The sequence below is a fragment of the Sinocyclocheilus anshuiensis genome, unplaced genomic scaffold (genome assembly GCF_001515605.1).
Source record: "Sinocyclocheilus anshuiensis isolate Anshui unplaced genomic scaffold, SAMN03320099.WGS_v1.1 scaffold87, whole genome shotgun sequence".
Classification (NCBI taxonomy): domain Eukaryota; kingdom Metazoa; phylum Chordata; class Actinopteri; order Cypriniformes; family Cyprinidae; genus Sinocyclocheilus; species Sinocyclocheilus anshuiensis.
In genome coordinates, this window is record NW_015549609.1 from 1,402,088 (window position 1) to 1,419,616 (window position 17,529).

The window sequence follows — 17,529 nt, forward strand, 5'->3', positions numbered from 1 at the left end:
ATATATATATATATATATATATATATATATATAGTTTTTATTATAGTTTTCAGTTTGATATTATAAAAAAATTAAATTAAGCTAAATGAAAATGAGAAACGGCAACTAGCTGAAATAAAATTTATTTTATTTATTTTATTTTATTTCGGCTAAAGTTTATTTTATTTCAAGTAACAAAAAAATTTGTATGGTCTAAATTTCAGTTAACTATAATAACCGTGGATCCATGCGATGAAATTTCCCTGCTCTTCAGATCTGAACTGGAGAGATGCATGTGCATTTAAACAGAGTGAAAGGTGTATGCCAGAGTTTGCATGTGCACACAATATGCATTGATGAATTGTGGTTTCTGTGTTTCTTCATCTGTTGAGAAGACCTTCCATAGCCACGGTATCGAAAAACACTCACTGCTAATGCAAATAACAGGGCAGTATAAATCAGTGGCCAGGAGCGGGCAAGCAAATATTGTGTAATAGTTATTGCGAAATGAAGTGGCATTGGGATCAATACCTCACTATATCTCACTCTGCTGTGGTGGGCCATTGGAGGCCAGGGTCCTCGCTACTGCCTCCACGGGGCACAATAAATCTGTCATTGTGTCTGGATGTATATGTGAGCCTATGCCCTCTTATTAAAAAGAGCCAGTAATTAGCACATTGGTCCAAAGCTGCTTTAATGCACCGACAGGAAAATAAAACCTCATGTAAAAGTATTGCGCTAAAATATGTAATTGTGTGCACTGTAAAAAATATTTTTCAAAGATGTAAATAAAACAAATATTACTAGTGTGTGTTTTACAAGAAAATAGTATTTCAGGCTTTCTACGTCAACATTTCACATTTAATTCAATGTTAGCTGTTACTCCCTTATATACAGTGTATATATATATATATATATATATATATATATATATACAGTGTATATATATATATAGTTTCTGTGAAATTGTTTCAAAGAAAATCCTACATTTTTAAAAACATGCAAGGACAAAAAGTAGCAGAAAGATAGAATGATTTCAAAACTGGTGGGTGTCTTTTCATTGTGTTTTCCCATTGTGACAGACCTTGTAACTGTCTCAACCCAGTCAATACATTCCTTAAAGGGATAGTTCACCCAAAAATGAAAATTCTGTCATCATTTACTCACCTTCATGTCGTTCCAAACCTGTATGAGTTGCTTTCTTATGCTTTCTTATGTTTGTTCTTATTGCTGGTAATCAAACAGTTGGTGGTTGCCATTGACTTCCATAGTATTTTTTTTTCCTACTATGGAAGTCAATGGCAACCACCAACTGTTTGATTACCATCAATCTTCAAAATATCTTCTTTTATGTTCAACATAAGAAAGCAACTCATACAGGTTTGGAACGACATGAGAGTGAGTAAATGATGACAGAATTTTCATTTTTGGGTGAACTATCCCTTTAAGGTCTCAAAGGCTGCTAGGCTACTATGAATTCTCAGTATCATTTATTGTGATCTCTTGCTTTAAAATGAAAATCTATACTCAACGTGTTTTACAATTACATGTCTGTTGCTCTTGTATTTATTGTATTAATATAAAAAGCACAGTAAATGGCTGTGAAGTGGTATGGTATGAAATATCGATATGTTCGTCCCAGTTCATCCCAGTTTCTGATTACATATGCATTACAAGCATGAGGGCCTCATGCTATTGTTGTCACGATGTACACCTTTGTTCTTTGGTACAATATGCCTCCTATTGTCATGGATGTAGGTTTGGTCTTTTCTCTGGCTTGGCCATCACAAGGTTTATTCTCAAACTTATTTTATATAGTGTTAAGTATGGCCTTGGGGCCAGAAATGATTGGGACCGGTCAGAAAGTATTTGAGTAAGAATGTTGATCAGTCAGCTTGGAGATTAGAGACCTTGGTGTTTTCTTTGAGACGGCTGATTGGAGTGGATGAGGAAAATTGAATTTCAGATTTGATTGAAGGCTGTTTGATTATGATTATTTCTTTGTGTGTCCTTTATAGGTCTGTGAGGAAACGAGGAAAGGGATTTTGCAGCTGCTCTTCATCGACTGTTGGTGAGTCTGAGTGCACAAAATCATTAAATGAAGTGTGTCGTCATACTGTGTGTAATTTCCGAACGTGCCATCTGTAACCTACCTCGTGGGCAAATTTTCTGTGTCTTTTTTTTCACAGCGTGCATAGTGCATTTAGCTGGGAGAGTGAATTATCCCTGTGGCAGAGATGTTTGTGCAGGTTTAGATGTGACAGTATATCTAAAGGAGCTCACTACAATATTGATCTCTCAAACTGGAGTCATTTGCCATGTGCTATTCCTGGCCTCTGTCACTCACTGAGAATTATTGGTAAAAAATGGGATGCCACTGCATGACAAAATGTCACGTCGTTGCAAGTAAAGGGAAAGTAGGAACAGAGAACATTTATGTGTTGATAAACTACAGCGCTGTGCTTTTTGTATAAAATGGCAAATATTTGAGTGCAAATGTTTGTAATAACATGTAATTAATATGTTATTATACTATATTATACATTCATATTCTATTATAAATGATTGATTGGCATGTGAGCTTAGCTAAAATAATTTGCAATTTTTTTGAGAGGGTTTTAAATGCATTTAGTTAATTTCCCTCAAGGTGATAAGGCAGAAAAGCTCTCTACTGTTTTATTGATGCTTGAAAAACATCTCTCTGGTTTCATACTTGCCTTTAAGACATACGATCCTAAAAGGAGTGCTGCTTTGTAATACTTTATATTGAAGTCCCACTGTTTTAAATGCAAGTGAGTAATTACCATATAAATATCAGCCTCTCTTTCATGAGAAATTTAAAGACACTTTCAGTGTAAAAAACAGATGTTGAGGTAATCTCGCATAATTGGATATCGGCATTATGTGGTTTTGCTAATCAACACCAATGAAGTGGCATTCTATTATAATTTTTTTTAAATGTATTAATCCACTCAAGTGCAGTTTTATGGCTCTGAAGTGGTAGACTTGTAAACCAACAGGCCTGCGCTCTCAAAAGGGAACCAGATGGAGAGTGAAAGTATTTTGGCAACATGTTTTCTAGCAAACCACACACACACAAACACACACGCATGCACGCACGCACACACTCACACACAGGCTAACAGTCTCTTCATCTGTAAACCGATGTTGGTCCGTGGGTCTTTGCTAGCCATATGGCTGCTCTTCAAGTCCTTCTTCTAATCTATCTGTATCTCACCTCAGCCTAGCCTTGAACTTGGAGACACTGGATGGAGGTCAAAGGCCAAAGGTCATCTGAGTATCTGAGGTTGGTCTTGTCGTGTGGATTATGAAGCGGTGGGTTGTTTGCACTTCCACTCCGGAGTGGAGGAAGGGGCAGTTGCTCAGCACAGCTCAGAGCTACAGCCTCTGGCGATCGAGTTCGACTCATGTGTAAGCTGTGTGTTGTAGGGTTAGAGATCCTGACCTTTGACCTGCATCAGTGAAGGATGCATGATACAGCATGAGCAGTCCTAATGCTCTCCTCAATGAGTGGACAATAGACATTGCTATTGATCCACTGGTGCTGTCTGTCTCACTGTTTAAGAGAACTCAGTCAACTTGCTGTCAACAACTAGACATCTACCAGAGTTGTACCTTTAAATATGCAAGAGATAAATCAAATAAGTATGGGGTGGGGCGATGGAGCAAGTTCCATCTGTGCTGCTTTTATTTGTGTGCCTTGGTCATTGTATTTCATCTTGCATTTTGGATCGTGAATGTTGCATTTTTAGATGTGGGTGTCAAAACAATAGCTCTAATTAAAATGATAATGATTGATAATGTCTTGTAAGTTCCTAAATTCATACAATTAATAAATTGCAGTAGCAAACAGAATGCAGAATTGCAATTGGAATTTAGATGACTAATTTTTAACTAGAAAATGAAATGTAAAACTTTGAACTTGTTTGATACTTTTGAAGAAAGTGTAAAAAGAGATAGATAGATAGATAGATAGATAGATAGATAGATAGTATAAAGACAATGTAAAACAATGAAAAAAACGATTTTTAATAATTTGGTATATTAACGTAAGTCAATGAAATATACAGCTTTTATCTTTTTTTTTTTTTTTTTTAAATGTACATACATTATTTATTTATTTGTTTATTTAGAATTTAAATATAATTTATATTTTTTATTTACATTTCAGTTCAGCTTCCTGTGGGGTGAAGTCAATTCAATTCAAAATCACATTCATGTATTGAAAGAGAGACAGTTCTTCCATTCTGAATTCTACACAACCCTGGCGTATATGATCCATGATATACGAAGGTTTTCCATAACCTCTGAAGTATTGTGCTTTAAGCTTAATCCTCATGCATGAAGGCTCCATCTGTGAGACTAGCACTCCACGTGAGGGATCTTTACGCCAGCTTACACCATTCTTTGCTTCAGTTACAATTACAATAAAACTATGTGTAAAACACTGCAATAATAAAACAGTATAGCTTGTATAATTTACTCAGGAAGCCCCCGTATGATAGCACCATGAGGAGTTGAACTGTAAGGGCCACTCATGCTTGTGGCTGGGCCAGGTGTTGAACCACCACCTTCTTCAACCCAAACCAGCCAAACCACGTCCTAATACACTCTCTCTCCTCCCTACTGGTTTCGCAATAAGAACATCTGGAAGTGGAAGTGCAGAAAGCAGACTAGAAATGCATGGGCACAGCAGGCCCTGCTCTCTCATTTTTCCCCCTCCTCCCTTTCCCTCGCTCCCTCACTTGTGTCGAAAATCTGCCTGGAGTGGTCAGAGGTAGAACAGCATGCGGAGCAGCCGTTTTCTCTTTCGTTTTCCTTTTTTTTGTTTTGTTTTTTCCCCTCCTTCTCGTTCCAGGGGAGATCCAGGCCAGCGATAATCCCTCTCTCTCCTCATTAAAGGGAGCTGAATAAACACAGGCCTCTTCCAGTTGTTCCTGCAAATTTCCTCACCAGCCGTCAGGAGACCTTAGAGCGGGCCGGCCCTTCAAAGGCCTGGAGGGCTGGAGGTGGCTTGGGGAGTGCTGGGTCAGGAACATTAGCCGCCACTGAGGGAGCCAGGCCCGGCACTCACTTAGCCTGCGGTCAGAAAGAGAGCGAGAGAGAGAGAGCAAGAAAGACAAAGACAGCGCACAGGAAGATAAAGCTACAGACATTTTGTGAAAGTTTTGTTGCGTTTGGCCCTACTTTCTGTATTTGGATCTGGTTGTCGCTGGTTTTAGGAGTTTTAATAACACACTCACTTAGCACAACACACCACACACTAATAAGGTTTTTGGGGTGGGCAGGGACTCTAAATGAGTAGTAATACTCCAGACACAGGCCAATCTTCTCCTCGGTTAAGTTAGAGCCTGTTGTCGGCCTTGTTTTAATTTACAAGCTGTGTAGTGACATTCATTTTCTCCTCTCTTCACTTCCTGCCCATCAGCTAAGAGGGGCAGTGGTTCACTTTTGTGGAAAAGGCAATTAAACAGTCTGAATAACTGCGGCAACTTCAGCAGAGAGCCAAACCTCTCATTTAACTGCTTACTCAATAACTCTGTAGGATGAATAAATTGATCAAATTGTGTCCCAAGAGGTACTGAGGAAAAAGCACCCCCCCAAAATGCTAAAAACGTATCTATTATCGCAGTCCACTGTTTGTATGCAGGGTTTTATTTCACGTTATGTTACAACAGACTGATTTAGATTTTCATTTTCAAGCTACATTTAGTGTGACTGAAAGAAAATAGTGCTGCCAGAAACTTGACCAAGCAGTTGTGCTCTGATACATTCAATAGGAAACACTTGCCTCTACCTACTTTTTTTTTTTTTTGGCAAAACTCCTAAAATGTACCTATACATACAATTCACTTCAAATTCCTGAAGAAATACACAACGGTGGCAGTAAAACAGCAACAACTTATATTCATTTTTACAAAATTATGATTATAAGGCAGATTATCAATAAATAATGTCTTATTTTTGAGAATTTTCTTGCACAATACTATATTATGACTGCAGAGCACTTTTACCATTGTGCATGACTTGTAATCTAATACAGTTTGACATTTGCATCACATAACCAGATCCATATGTATGACTTTTTTGATGTTGTAAACTTGCTTGTTACCTCACCTGGTACATCATTGTGATTTAAAGCACTCGGGTACCATGTTACGCCACATTATAAAACTAGCTCAAAGATTTGTAAAATCACGCTAAAATGGCATGGTTGCAAATTGTTTTTTAATGAATCTGGGTTGGATACATTGAGCTGTGGTATTCATGTGGGCATATTTTGCTTGAATACAGCTTGCAACATTTCCCAATGCCATTCATCCATTATTTCCCATCATCGCTCTGCTTTTTCAATAAATAAGTGGTCGAAAAAGGCCAAAAAAGAGATGTAATTAGTAACTATGCATCACTATACACCATTTGTTGCCTGCAACGACTGGTTTGTGAATTATAGTTTGGATGCGTGTGTGTGTGTGCGTGTGTGTGTGCTTTACTGTGATTATATGTGTGTGTGTGTGTACATGAGGAAGCCTTGTGGCCATCAGACTCCCATCAGGCCATTATTATTGGTTGAGCAGAGAGTCAGTGGCAGAGGGACCTGCCTAGAATACTAATGAGCACAGCAGGTCAGCACACACATACACACATTTAGCGTGCACATGTAGTGTTTGATCACTCACAGTTACTTGATCTTCTGTATAAGAAAGGAAACAAGATGGATACAAGATGGGTGCCACATGGATGTGCTCTTTGGACGTAGACATGCACTTCACTTCATCAGGGCTGCAGGCACATCATAGCTTAGACATGCTGAACTAATGTCACACATTGCAGTGTACACACACTGGCGGCCACTGCACAAAGGCAAATATGGCCTCCTGAGTCCCTTTTTGGTCTGTTATATGTGCGCACACACAAACGTGAGGAGACATATAAGAACAGTCATTACAGCTTTCAAAGCAAAAACGCAGATCTGTTGCTTTAGTGTAAGAATATCATTGGGTCTATGACAAATTGCTTGCCATGTTGCTCATTTTTGAGTTGTTTTGTATAAATGAATAAATATAAATGTAGCTTGTAGAACGGCAGGCTACAGACTCAAAGTCAATCTACTGTTTTTCTACTGTACTGTCTTTCAGCTGCTAGGCAACAAAAAATACACAATAGAAGTACTGTAAGATTGCCCAAATCTCAATAACACTCATTCAAATATTTGCCGCTACAAGATGTGATGTCACATTGCATTGGCTCTCATATGTCTGGTGGCTGATTATGACATAAACATATAGGTTTAAACATAATTTTGTAAAAGATTTGAGAGCTGTGAGGAGAAGATTTTCAATGAATAACTACTTATAGCTGCAGAAGACTTGAATTATAGTGCATAACTTAAATTAAATGCATTTTATGGTGCTTTTTTAATATATTGTGATCATGGTGTTATCATCTATATCATCTACCATTGTATTATCTACCATATATGCTGTATATGTGTGTGTGTGTGTGTGTGTGTGTGTGTGTGTGTGTTTGTTTGTTTGTTTGTTTGGTGGTGCATGAATAAACGTTGCCCTGTCCTGCACAACACCGTTTCCTCCAGTGGTAAGATAAAGAGTCACATTGGGATTTATTTATTTATTTATTTTAAAGACAGCAATTTCTGATTAAAAAAACTGTACATCCCTGTAAGAAGAGCTAATTAATGAACACAGACGTATTGATTAATACAGCGACAGGGTTGAGACATAATGAGAAGCTGGACAGAAGCTGAAAATGTCAAAGCCAAAAGGTTTCCAGGGATGGAGAGAGTGAAGAAAGAAAGAGAGGGCTTGTGGAAGGGTTGGTTAGGTTGAGTTCAAGGCCATGGAGAGGTACACTGACCCCGAGGAGTGGGGGACGCTGGAGAAGAATCGTGAATGGCGTGATGGGCTCAACATGTCCGGCATTCAGCCGACTCTATAGGACCCAAGGGAGAGCAGGGTCAGGAGTGCCCCCTCCATCCCCCCCGCACATTACTGCACCATTTCAAGCTGCCCAGCACCTATTTCCTTCAATAAAAACTAATAACCTTCTCTGTCAGGAATCACAGCAACCCTTAAGTGTTGGACTGAAGGGGCCCATGCAGGATGGGCTGTAATTGCAGAACAGGAGTCCAACTCCAACCCCCAAACCCGCACACACACACACTCAAAGATCCCTGTTTTACAGTGTGTTGGACTTTTTTTTTCACTCAGCCTATCGCTCCTCGTGGCTTTGCCGCTGATTGCATGCACTGCTCGGACTCTACTCAGCAATCAGCCAAAGGCCGTGGAGCAGCAGCTCAAGGACGTTTTTAATTGGAAGGATGCTGTGAAATGGGGAGCGGCACATTCACAAAATTCAAAAGGAAAGCAGGCAAGCTGCTGTAATGCATTATGGTGTGAGATTCAGATCGGCACAAATGTATATCTTTGCGTAAATCAGGATGTGCTGAGGGCTTGCATATTTGTGATCATTCAGAGATATTCTCCATCCATTTTTTCAGTGAGTACTGGTCTACAGGCTTCCTATCAAAAAATGTGGCCATATTTTGATGCTTTAAAAAAAAAAAATACGGTTTTGGATATAAATTGATATAAATAATATTTTTTTGCAGTACAGAGTTGTTCACAAGTGGCATGTGCCATATAGAGCTGCTTCAAATTAGTTTTTTAATGTTTTGTTTTCTACAATTAATTATATATAAATTTCTACTTTATCCAGGTCTCATTTTTTTTTTCTTCTTTTTTTGTGTTGTCAGAAACCACTGCAAATGATTTGGTGTGTGAGTGAACTGTCCAAATGAATCAAACTGAATTGTGAATAATTTCAGACCTTTTTGATCGATTAGATCAAAAGAGTGATTAATTCATGAATCTGGCATCATTAGTTCTGATTCTAAACAGCTGATAGAAAACACACATGACTTGATTGCTGAAATATTATTAAAGAAAATAATTCTCAGGTCGATATATGTCAATCCCATTAACATAAAAATGTATCAGTAATATTTTACTGGGGCACAGCAGTATTTCAGTGGTGCTCGTGCCCCAGTAAAAAGGGTCTAGCAATACCCCTGGTTACTAGATTAACTTTGAAAACAGCATCTATTGAGAATGCTGCACTGATACCAGTTTTGCTAGTTGCTACTCTAGATATGTACATCCAATTTATGAGCAATATTTTCCGGTCTATTTTTGCAGTAGGCATTTGTTTACTAAAACTGGCTCCATTTCCTGTAATAAAAGCCATAATGGTAAATTTGACAGGATGGTTATTGAGTCAGTGAGATAAAAGAACAGCCGTCACTGCCATTATATTTTGATTTTAAATGCACACTATTAGAGCGACCCAGAAAGCCAATTTCTCTGACTTTTGTTAGGTTATATCTGCAAACTTTTTGTGCTATATAGAAACAGAAAGAATGCATTCACTTCGCCACGATTTTACTATCAAATTGACTGTTCCCTCTATCCCCCTCCTCTTTCCGCTCTATATCTCCATCTCTTCCTCCTTCTCGGCTCATTTTTAATGGCAGATGAATGAGACAAATGGCCCCTCTTTGCTGCCAACACTCGGGGCCCGGATCAATTGGAGGCCCAGCAGTAATTAACTCTTTGCTAAACTTACACCATTGATTTCCATTTAATGCTGAGCACCCTGCTCTAAATGAAGACCGATACCTGGGCGCAAGAGTGGAGGTTTACTGTAGGGTGGTGAGTTGTGAGGACTTGGGGATCTGACAAATTGGGTCCCCTTTAATTGGCAGTGTAGCAGGCTTAGCAGGGCCTGGTCGGAGAGAAAGGCCCAGCTGGGGACTAATTGGGGTGGGTTGTGTGCACTGGAGGGGACCCTGTCATTGTCTTTAGTTTGTTCCTCTATTTCTCCACAGGGACCAGCTTGCCCAGTGACTGTAGTGATTCTTTATAGTCTTGGTGGAGCGATCATGTGACCAGGCAGCAGAGTGTAATCAACAGCCCATGTCTGCCAGCTTTCTCCCTTATCTGTCCCGATCTGTATATCCATTTTTGCGTAGCAGAGCCAGGCAAGTTATTAAATACTTGAGGGCGTTAATGAATAGGATGCTTTCTCAGGCCTTGCTAAGCTTTTGTATTATGGCAGTCTGTCAAAGGCTTCCTTTGTTTGCACTTTCTAATTGAATCTGTACAAACACGATCCCCCTTCCGAATGGGGGTCTGTGAGGCAGCGGGTCGCCACACCGAGGCAGTGCAGATGGAGCTGTTCTCGAAGTTGGAGAACGTCAAATCTCATTTGGACAGAAGGCCGCTGACAGAGAACAGAAGGCTCGTGAAGCGCTTCCACAGCGGCGGATACATTCTGTCTTTTCCCGTCTTCTCTTCCTATTTCATTTATTCCTGACTTTGATACATTCTTCAGAAGCATTAATGGTTTAGTCTCAGATCAGTTTACCATCCCGCTGCCATCTATCAGGAAAATAGATGAAATTTTGCTTTTGAGGCTATTGTTAGCATGATTCTCTCTATTCTCTGTAGTATAATAGTTCGCCCGTGGCTTGATGGCTCTTGTCTGAAACAGTTCTCCATTGTTCTTTGGCCTGGTGGGGTGCTCAATGTCTCACTTAAACCGCTGACACTTGCCAGCCAATGAACTTGACTTTAAACTTAGGGAAATCCAATTGGAGGCTAATACACCATAATGGGCTGATCAATACTAATTATGGGGGCCCCACGTCGAACAAAATATATCACTCTGGGCTCACACACACTTGTGTGCACGCGGCAGTTGACTTAGAGGATGTGCATGTGTGAGTGTGTGTTTGCATAGATGTGTGTACCTGTTTTATGTGAGCTATGACATGGTAGTCATGTTTCAGTGCTATATTTGATACATGTCCGATCAGATGCAGATCTCGCCCATGAGATGGAGGCTGTTCCAGATCTGAAATTGGCCATGCAGACTGTTTTTAATGAGTCTCGTACTGTTTTGATTGATCAGCCAGCACTAGTTAACTCCAGAGTCCTGCAGGCTGGCAGTGAAGTTAGGCCTACTTACAGTTAGAAATTTAAAGGGGTCATAGGATGCTACATTCACTTTTACAAGTTGTTTGAACTGAAATGTGTGTTGGCAGTGTGTGTACACAACCACACTATAATGATAAAAATCCACCTAGTGGTTTTTTTTTATCTACTAAAATCTTTACCCAGTTCTCAAATTGAGCCGATCTCAGATGCCTGTCTGTGTGACGTCACAAAAACAGGCCCCTCCCACGATAGTTTGATTGACAGTAGCGTTTCAGCACAGACTGGACTGGCGTCTTACCTTAGACCCGCCCTGAGTGAGCTGTCATCAGTCCGCCATTGTTTCACCGCCGGAGCAGATGTAGACAAGAATGACTCCTAAGCGATTGAGGTGTTCTGTTGTTGGATGTAATAATGAACATAGCAGTCGTCATTTACTGCCGACATCTGAGCCGCTGAAGACGCAGTGGATTACATTTGTTTTTGAAGGGAATGCGCCCCCGATCTACCTAAATGCGTCTATGTTCGCGCGAATCATTCGTGATCCAGCTTCACCTACAGAAGAAGTGAGTATAAGGTTTTTTAATTAATCTTTGCAAATCGTCTTTCTTAATAATGTGCTAATTGGCAAGTTTCATGATAAATGTAGCTAAAGTAAACAGTCTCTCTGAGAGCAGCTCGGAAGAGAGGGGCGGGGTCAGCAGAGCTCATTAACATTTAAAGTAAAATGCTACAAAACGGCTTGCTCTGAAAATAACTGTTTTTGACAGGGTAAAAAAGGTGTTTTTTACACTACCATTGAGAAAATTTAACCAAACTATGTTACAGACTTTTCATTAAGACCCTAAAGAATCATATCAACTTGTGGAAAACGGGCATCCGATGACCCCTTTAAGAAAGACTCCAAATGGCCGTAAAGAACCGACATTGGAAGATGCAAATGGAAACGCAGGTCACAACGTGTGTGTGAACAGTGACCCTAAAAAGTATTTGGAAACTTAAGCTGAACTATAAAACATTGCATTGCATTATATCAATGGTTCACATACTTTTCTGGCCAAATTACCTCCTACCAAGTCTCTTTAAATGCAAGCTTAGGGATTTTTAGCAGCATACACCCTATTTAGATATTTAGAAGTTTTGCAATCCAATTAAAACATATTTTGCAATCATTTCAAATGTTGCAATCCTATTTAAACACTAATGTGCAATAAATAAATATATATATGAGTTAGGTACAATTTATATTACAATAACAATTACACTATTATTATTATACAATTACAATAACTCTTTCTTGTGTCATTATCAATATGATGCAAAAAGCAAACAAATAATTAGAATTTTGATTTAAAGTTTAGAAAACATTGCCTTTTTACATCCTGTGCTGCTGATGTAAACAGTCTTATTGATGCATGATGAAGATATTTCGATGTTATTTGCTCTTCAAAAATAAAACATTTTAAAATAATGTTATTAATTAAATGTATATTGTCATAGTCAGCTTTTCCAGAGTCGTGTTAGTAATGTATGTTACAATTATTGTTAGCTCTTTGAAAAATGGCTTTTGTTCCTCTTTTGTAAGTCGTTGTGGATAAAAGCCTTGATGCATAGACGTAAATGAAATTGAGGTTTGCTTTATTTAATGAAACATTTCCAGTTTTGTTTTCTTATTATTTATAATTATTGTTTTTATTAACTGCAGGATCAAATTTTATTGGGATTCATACATTTTTTAAGTGTAGCTGAACTGTCCAAATACTGAATTTCTACATCTTTGTTATGTAGGATGAATCCAACTTTTGTCCTGTTCCAGTGTCAGATTGGGTGAGGGTAGGCCTGGGACTACCCTCGGGGGGATCGGGGTTGCATAAATTAACATTTTCCGCTCGCTCTCTCAACCTGTAGCACAGAAGTACATGTTTGTGTGTGTGTGTTTTCTGTGCGTACACATCCTGTAATTGCATTAAGAGAATGACGCACTTTCTTACTTTGTTTAAACTCATTGTAATTGTCAGTGAATGGTGCACTAGTGTGGTAATGTGAGAGGACAGAAGGACATCAATGAGACATCGTTCATAAAACCCGGCTCAATGAGACAGAGCCTGTCTGGAATGTCACGTGCGCTGACACAAACTGCCTCAGTGTGTTTGAAGCCCGACTGGCATCCACTCATTGTGACATGACTTTTATGAGGGAGAGATAGACACGACCGGACAGAGGGGGGAGAGAAAGTGAATGAATGGAACTGGGATAGAAGAGGGAAAGGAAGATAAGAAAGGATGCAGAGGAAAAGAGACAGACAGATAAATAAAGAGTAGAAAGGAGAGGAAGTTGGACAGAGCTGATGAGTTAAACCTTATATTCTCTTCAGATTGACTTTCATGTTTTATATTCGGTCTCCCAAGTTTCAAAAATTCTAATGTAATATACTTTTTTTCATAATATTCTTCTAACCTAATCAAAGCTCTGTAGATCAATAATATTACAGCTTTAATCAAGTAGACAAACTGTTTTGGAAAAGTGCAGTTAATATATATAAAATAACACAGTTCAGCCAAAGTGCAGCAGGTTGTGTGTGTGTGTGTGTGTGTGTGTGTGTGTGCGTTTCTGTGACAAATGAGGACATAAATTTGTATAATGACAAAGGTATGACACAGGTATTACAAGGAGAAGGTGACTTTTCAGGACATTACCCCATGTCCCCACTTTTCAAAACGCATATAAATCACACAGAATGGAGTGTACTGAAAATCTGAAATAGCACAAAGTTTCCTGTAAGGGGTAGGTTTAGGGGTAGGGTTGGTGTAGGGCAATAGCACATACAGTTTGTACAGTATAAAAACCATTACGCCTATGGGATGTCCCCACTTTTCACAAAAACAAACCTGTGTGTGTGTGTGTGTGTGTGTGTGTGTGTGTGAGTGTGTGTGTGTGTGTGTGTCGAGTCAGTCTGTTGGGGTTTTTACTGTTGTGTGAAATTGTGATATTGTTTTCAGCACACACCAACAAATCAAAAAGAATGACTTGCACACGTTTACATAAACAGTAGAGGGGAAAACACGGCTATACTTTATGGAATGGAATTATCTTGGTGTTATATGATTTATTCCGAATTTTCGAGACTAAATAAAGCTTCTTCTATGGTCACACGGTCAGAAAGAGGGAGAAAAATGGGTGACAAAAATGCAACTGAAATAAAAGTATCTTGGTTGACTTCGAGATAGAATTGTCAACCTGTTTTTACAAGCTAACGTATAACTAAATTATTTTAGGGACCTGGGATCCACTTTATATTAGGTGTCTTTAAAATTAAATTAAATTAAAGTTCTCTCTAGATGTTTATTTTACAATTGTTTATTTTATTTTTTTATTAACTTTAAGGTTTTTTTTACACTTATCTTAACTTTAACTTGAAATTGCGTAAAAGTAACAAAAAAATACTATTTTAAGTTTAAAATTGATTTGTGTAAGTGTGTACTTTGTGTATATGCACACAATAGCTGCTTTTTAAATAGACTTACATATTAAAAAAAAAAATCTACGTGTGCAAAATTTCTATTTATATTTTCTACTAAATGTACTGTTTAAAATGTACAATTACACACAACTACAGATAAATCAAACCCTATAATTAGTAGTACATCTTGTTAATTAATATTACTACTTAAATGTATAATTACACTTTAACAAGGACACATTCAAATGTAACCAATTATAATATTATGATGTAAAATATTAATGATTAATTATTATTATTATTAATATTTGTGGAATACACAAATTAGTTTTAAACTTAAAATGGCATTACAAAAATTTCTTATTCCACATTTAAGTAAATATTTATTGTGTACTGTTTTAAATTAAGCATCTACTGTGTGCATGTTTATATATTTATATTTATATGAATTTATTACTTTAACTTAATTAATTAATTCATTCATTCATTCATTCATTCATTGTGTAATTATTTACTGAAGATACACCCAAAATATAACAGTATGCCACTGATGGCATGAATAGACCTTAATTTGTGTTTAACCTGGAATATTTGAACTCTTTCTTAACTCTTAAGTCTGATTGTGTGATTTTGATGGTGCCTTTGAGACTATCAACCCTCATGTCATTTTGTTCGCCCATATATTACGACTTGTAATCATATTGCGGCTTATAATGATAATGGTCCTGCAGTCCATAAAAAACGCTTTATATTTCATAAATATTAATTCATACTACAGATGTGTCTGTAGTGACCTACAGTGGGTACGGAAAGTATTCAGACCCCCTTAAATTTTTCACTCTTTGTTATATTGCAGCCCAAGACAATTACCCTAAGCACACAGCTAAAATAACGAAGGATTGGCTTCACAACAACTCTGTGACTGTTCTTGAATGGCCCAGCCAGAGCCCTGCCTTAAACCCAATTGAGCATCTCTGGAGAGGCCTAAAAATGGCTGTCCACCAACGTTTACCATCCAACCTGACAGAACTGGAGAGGATCTGCAAGGAGGAATGGCAGAGGATCCCCAAATCCAGGTGTGAAAAACTTGTTGCATCTTTCCCAAAAAGACTCATGGCTGTATTAGATCAAAAGGGTGCTTCTACTAAATACTGAGCAAAGGGTCTGAATACTTAGGACCATGTGATATTTCAGTTTTTCTTTTTTAATAAATCTGCAAAAATGTCAACGATTCTGTGTTTTTCTGTCAATATGGGGTGCTGTGTGTACATTAATGAGGAAAAAAAATTAACTTAAATGATTTTAGCAAATGGCTGCAATATAACAAAGAGTGAAAAATTGAAGGGGGTCTGAATACTTTCCGTACCCACTGTAAGTAGCTAAATAAAACGCTTTATTAGTTTACGATCACTTTCTCTAGATTGAGAAGAGTACACAGGCATGTCTCATGTGTATGAATTTATATGTGCTAGCTGTAAATCCACTGATGTCATGCATTAGCTTAATGGCATTATTTCCTCACATTCTGTCAGGATGCGTGAAACACAATGGCATGTGCAGTGTTCCTCCATTCCCCTCCCTTGAATCCCCTCTTCTCTTATTCGTTTTTCTTTGCTGTTTTCCCTTCTTCGCTCATTTTTCTATACCCCTGCACTATCTTGGACAGTCTCTCTCGCTCCCTCACTCATCATTTTAATAGTGGACCTCAGAGCGGTTGCCATGTCGACCAGCCAGCACATCACTATGGCAACGGGTCTGTGAGGCAAGCCTGCTGATTAGGGAGAGATGTCTAGTGTAGCCTGGCCAACAGTGAGGTGCAAAGAGAGAGAGAGAGAGAGAGAAAGGAGGTAAATGGAAAGGTGTTGGGGGGCCATTGTGTGTGTATGTGTGTCATCTTGAAATGTAAGGCTTTCTATAATTAGAACTGGGTAGACATTTTTACCAGACCAGATCGGAGTCGTATAAAGCCACAGCCACAAATGTGCGGCTCGCTGTTTTATTTCCCACAGCAGGACACGTTTAGTTAGTGGTGTTGACCTGGGGCACTCAAGTTAATTGTCTTTTTGCCTTTCTATTTCTTTGTCTGCCTAATACTTCCTTCATGCATCTCAATATGCATCCTGATTGTATTCTATTTCTTTGCACTTAATTTCTCTTCACCTCTCGGCTTGCCAGTAGTTCTGTCAAATACACATCACTTTTACTATAACTCATACTTTAGTTGTTTGAAAACCTTAACAAACTATTATTTTTGCATTCAGGTCCTAGGAAGCTCTTACATGTTGAGAAATCGTAATTTCTGCATGATGTGTTCACAACGTGCATCCATAATTACAGTCAGAGTGAACATTTTTTTTAAACTTTACGACAAAAACTAGAAGCTTTTTTGGTGTTAGTACAAGACATATTAGACACAACTTTATTTTAGTGTCCTTGTTACACGTTACATGTTATTACTATAGTAATAACAGTCAATTACGTGCAGCTTACCATACACTAAACCCTATAGTAAGTGCATGTGGATAATTAATACTACTCAGTACTTAAATGTATAATTACACTTGAATAAGGACAGCTTTAAAGTGTAACCAAATATTATTATGGATATAAAATATTATTAATATAAAAAAATGCCTATTTCATTGTGTTCCCTCTCTTTTGTACTGCTCAACAAAGACAGTTTTTGTGTTAGTACAAATAACATTATTATAGAATATTATTAATATATTATTATTAAAAAAAATACAGGTGCATTTTCCCCCATTGTTAGTGTTGAGAAATGAAAAAAGAGACCTACCTTTCTTTTTTTCTACATATTTTTTATTTCACAAAACTTCATTAACAAGCCTAATGGTACTGTCAGTATTCACAATTACAATCACAATTGAATGCTTTAATACTTTCAGCTTGAAAGTATTAAAGCTTAAAGAAAAACCAAAGTTTCCTACTGGTAGTTACAATTTGGTAGTGGCATTTATTTATGATCATATATATATATATATATATACAGTGGGTACGGAAAGTATTCAGACCCCCTTAAATTTTTCACTCTTT

At 37.9% G+C, this 17,529-nt stretch overlaps 1 protein-coding gene across 1 annotated transcript in view; it reads left to right on the forward strand.

Moving 5' to 3' along the window:
* The first annotated feature begins 2,001 nt into the window (after nucleotides 1-2,001).
* LOC107659103 (zinc finger homeobox protein 3-like) overlaps nucleotides 2,002-17,529 on the forward strand; it is a 164,859-nt gene continuing 149,331 nt past the window's right edge. Inside the window, exon 1 of the mRNA XM_016447931.1 lies at nucleotides 2,002-2,050. The gene's annotated coding sequence lies outside the window, so the exon portion shown is untranslated. The remainder of the gene's footprint in view (nucleotides 2,051-17,529) is intronic.